The sequence below is a fragment of the Olea europaea genome, chromosome 21 (genome assembly GCF_002742605.1).
Source record: "Olea europaea var. sylvestris chromosome 21, O_europaea_v1, whole genome shotgun sequence".
In the NCBI taxonomy this organism is placed as follows: Eukaryota; Viridiplantae; Streptophyta; class Magnoliopsida; order Lamiales; family Oleaceae; genus Olea; species Olea europaea.
In genome coordinates, this window is record NC_036257.1 from 17619155 (window position 1) to 17623976 (window position 4822).

Sequence of the window (4822 nt, forward strand, 5' to 3'; positions counted from 1 at the left end):
AAAGTTAAATGCGCCAAAAAATGTAAACATGGTCGACTCAATTGAAGAACTAAAAAGCAATTTGAAGTAGAAACTTTTCACATAAATAAAATTTAAAATCAAAATTATTCAAGAATTCTAAATCACTATTCGAAGCCTTCTTTTCTTGGCATGCAATATGCGGAAAAGAAAAAGAGACAAGTCTCTTATACTGGAGAGGATATTATCAAATGTAATATTGATAGAATGACAAATGTCAAATTATTTAAGTCATTGAAAATATTTCCATCTTTTTGTGACTTATTGATGCAAAGATATTCCAGATGACATTGCCTTCAACAATATTATTATTGGTCTTTCAAGACAAATAAAGGCTAGTAGAGTAATTATCTCAATCTGAAGAAAGAAAAAAAGAAGTTTATAATGCTAGAAAATCTAATCGTCATAATGACAACATAAATACTTTCTTAAAAGTTGTTACTAAACACTTCCTTGTTAACCCAATCTTTCATCATGAAAGATCATCGGAAGTTTTGATGAACCTTACATGTCCAAAAGCTTTATGATTTTTGTTCGATATTAAAGTGCAAATCGCAAGTGTATGGGTCACGTTCAAGCAATTAATTGGACTTTTTTAGTCCAAATTATCAATCACTCGATAAATATTTATTTTAGATCATATAACTTTAATCAATTTAATTTTAACAATAAAAACGAATACACAATAAAATTATGACGTTGGAAAATATGGAAAATAACAAAAATTCTACAAAATAAGAAAACAAAACACTTGGAAATTTTTTAGGAAAATGTGGTTGGGATTCATGATTTCGTCTAACCATCACATAATTAACTTTTCAACAAGCCGATTAAAAAATTACCCATTTACGATATGGAAAATGCTATTGGTACCTTTTGGGTTACACGCTGAGCTGGAGGTGTAATTAAAAAAAATGAAACAATTGATAAATTGGGTCGGGTCATTAAATTCGAAAATGGCGGAGACAAAGCGGGTCGATAAAAAGCAATTTTGCCCGCAAATTCAACAAAGAGGAGCCAAAAATTTAGACGACACTGTGTAAGATCGACCAACGCTCGAAGACGTTGTTCTTCCAACTTGAAGCAGTCGACGTCGCCGAAGGTTGCCTAAGAAAGAGTTCTACCAGACGAAATAGTTCGACTACAGAAGAAATAGTTCTACCGGTGCGACGAAGACGTAAGAGACTGCGTAAGAAAGAGTTTTACATGCGCTCCATTGAAGCAATGGCTGTGACATTTGAAACTTGGCTATGGAAGAAAGAGTTCCTCGGTCTTGAAGCTGCCACGCACTTCCCAGATTCGAGCAGATTTGAGTAGATGACGAACAACGGTATTTTCCTTAATGAAGACGGACTAGATAATCAAATTTAAACTTTTCATCTTAGATGACAATATTTCCCTGCCTTTAAGCTTCAAAATATGATTACATGATATAATAAAATTTGATGCACACAGATGAAGAAGGAAGATGAAAGCCACACCATAATATTTTACTTCATACATTTTACAATGGTTGTGTGTACATTTATAGGTAAAAGTTCAAGCTATACATGGTAAAATGAAATTTGTAATGGAACTAAACATTGGATTGATTTCTGTGATTAGCTTGCTTGATTTCTGTGATTGCTTGGCTTGATTTTTGTGATTGCTGTGATTGGTGTAATATGATATTTCACTATGAATCAAAAATCAATTAAATGGTCAATTAATTGTTCACCCTATTCTATCAAACTAAAATAGAATTAGGGGAAAGCTTAAATTTTTCACCCATATGTTGTGAATTTTGTTAAGAATTTGTTGATTATGGAGAAAGAGGGAATGAAATGTGTCATTGGTTTTGTTACTGCAGGCAAGGAAATTGTGAAAGAGGCGGATGACGTCATTCTATTACAGTCCCAAACTGACAACATTTTGGAAAGTGAGAAAGTCGTGGATGATGGAATTGAAGGGGTAGACAGTGTGATTGTGCCTGCTGTGGGTATAAAGTTCAACATAATACAGTTTCTTAAATGCTTTACCATTGCGAGATGCAGATTCTTATAGGTGGCTATAAGAGGAAGACAACTTCATGCAGATTCTGTGCACTGTCAACACCTTGGATTTGGCTTGTTGAGGCATGTGAATAGCTTGATCAAGCAGTTAATGTATTAGGTTTTATGTCCATCATGTCTCTGTTATGTCCAACTGTAAAGACTATGTTTGGTCTGATGTTATGCAGTTAATGTAGTCAGTTTTGATGACTATGTTTGGTCTGATGTTATGTAGTTAATGTAGTCAGTTTTGAGGCTTGTCAATACGTTGGGATTAATTGTATTGATCTTGTTAAAATTATTCCCAAACAGTTGTAGCAACTTCCGTTCAACAGCATAATTAAGATTGAAGCTTAAAGCAACATCATTTTAGTTCACCAGCAGCATATTCAGTTTACCAGTAGCATTTTAGTTTGTTTTGGTGTTTATTTGAGTTCTAATGCTGTCTTCAGTTAACTTCAACAGAGGTACATTCAGTTCGCCACTTTGCCTGGGTTGATGTTAACTGAAAACTGGAGACAAATTCTCCCTGCATTCACAGCTACTTCACATTCACAACCACCAAAATTCTCCCTGCATTCATAGCCACTTCACATTCACAGCCACCAAAATTAACACCAACAAATGAAGGACTAATAATGAAGTCATATTAACATTAGTGAATGAATTTACAGTGTCTTCCTACATACAAAAGTGAAGAACACAAATTTAGGATTCATAATTCCCCAAAGCAACATTCTGTCCTCAATTTTATAGCCACCCTACTGCACTCCAACTACACATAACATAACACTCTATACCTACAAGAACACATACTACACATCATAAGTACCAGGAAGCGAAACTAATGATAACACAACTATTACTCAAGTTTTCCCTTCCCTTTCTTATCCAGTTCAGCACTTTCGTTGACCTTGCAAATTGTCACAGTCACTTGAATCTCAAACTTTTCTTCTTCTATAACCCGATAACGAGTTTCGAACATACGAACAAACTCTTGATCTTCTTCAGCCGCTGCCGCAAGATTATTCACGTTCATTTTAACACCACTTGACCCGCTTGTTTCTCCTTTCTCGACCTATTCACAATATTTACATTTAGCACTGCAACAATTGAACACTTTTCCCTTGTTTTCCGTCTCCTTCTCGACCTCAAAGCACTTCACAAACCCAATTTTACACCAAGGGCAGTGATGTTTTTTCGAGCATTCCGCAAAGAAGTGACACTTCTCGACAACTATGGCATACTCCTGAGTTCCTCCCTGGCATGCTGCACACGAGCAAAGACATATTTTCACTACAGTACACAACAACCACAACCCACCGTACAATCTTTGAACGATTGTATCATTCAAAAATTGTAAAATCAACAAAAATGGAAACCAAATGAATCATGCTTACATTAATTTTTCTACGCGATTCCTCAGGAGGCGATGCTTTGCGTTCAAAAGGACGAATTTTTGATGGAGTGTACGACTTTGACCAACGTTTTCACTTCCAAGAGCTTCTCTCTAGTTTCGGGAAAGAGTGAAAATGAGATGATTAGGAATCTTCGTCGGAGGCGATGGATTGCATTTCAAAGGAAGAATTACCACGAGCAATCGAAGCTAGCTTCGATCTCCATTTTCGCCTCTAGGGTTTTGACAGATTTGGGGAATATGAAATGAGAGGGAGAACCCGATTGAGGGTTATGTAACTGGGCCGGTTGGCCGGTTCAAGTTTTTGACCCATTTCATTTGTTTTAAAATTTGAATTCCCATCCCTACCACGTTAGCGTGTAATCCTCTGTGTCAATAGGCGTGTACCATAGCAGGATTGTTACGATATAAGATTTAATTTTTCAAGTTTAGCTAATTACCTTCTTGAGCGAAACTAACCCTAATTGATTAGTTTAAAGTATATCTCTATGTTGATTAACAACAAACAATCGCATTAAATTTTTATGAAAATAGTTCAATGGGTCACATGAGATTAATGGTATATCTCTATCCCCTATGATAACCTAGGGTTTCAACTATTTGATCTAATATGTACAATCTTCTCTCGAACGTTGTATAAATCATTAAATATAATAATTCATTGGTCACATAAATGAAAATACAATAATAACAATAGTAAAAACACATGAAAATAAATACGACATTAAATAACAAAATTGACATTAATAAAAGATAAATTAAACTACATCATGAACCCAACATCAAGAATTTAGATCATACTATATAAATTCAAGAGAAAATTGAAACACCCTTTTTTAAGATTGCCATAGATTAAACTTGAGTTTTTCCCAAAATCTCTTCCTCTTTCTTTGAGTTTTCTCCTTTTGTTGCTTTAATTATTCTCCAAAATACCTAAAAAAAAAAAATGAAAGGAAAAATGAAGAAAAAAGAAGAAGAAAGAAAATCAAAATAGAAATTAAGGCCCACAAAATATCAAAAAATTGAAAGAGAAAATGAAAGGAAAGAATAGAGGAGGAAGACCCCAGACTGCGGCTACCGATTTTAATATTAAACTTAGAAAATTTGCAGTCAAGTCTCTGAAATTTCTGACAAAGAAAATTTGCAGTCAAGTCTCTGAAATTTCTGACAAACAGAAAAACAGTCCCCAATGACTTTGAATTAGGCGTCTAGGCGCTTTTAATATTAAAACCCAGAAAATTTACAAACAATCCCTGAAATTTTTGACAAACAGCAAAACAGTCCCTAATGAATTTAAACTAGGTGCTACAATGCCACCTTGTTGTCAAAAATATCAGTTGGTTCCATTTTTGTACCC

General features: G+C 34.5%; 2 long non-coding RNA genes across 2 annotated transcripts; one reads left to right on the forward strand and one right to left on the reverse strand.

Annotated features, from left to right (window-relative positions):
* Positions 1–1044: 1044 nt before the first annotated feature.
* LOC111370335 lies at positions 1045–2407 on the forward strand. Its single transcript, XR_002698370.1, has 2 exons — positions 1045–1348; positions 1868–2407. It is a non-coding gene; the product is annotated as an uncharacterized LOC111370335 (long non-coding RNA).
* Positions 2408–2673: 266 nt separating this feature from the next.
* On the reverse strand, positions 2674–3742 carry LOC111370336. The gene is made up of 2 exons (XR_002698371.1): positions 3449–3742; positions 2674–3317 (listed from the first exon to the last, which is right to left on the reverse strand). It is a non-coding gene; the product is annotated as an uncharacterized LOC111370336 (long non-coding RNA).
* Between the last annotated feature and the right edge of the window lie 1080 nt (positions 3743–4822).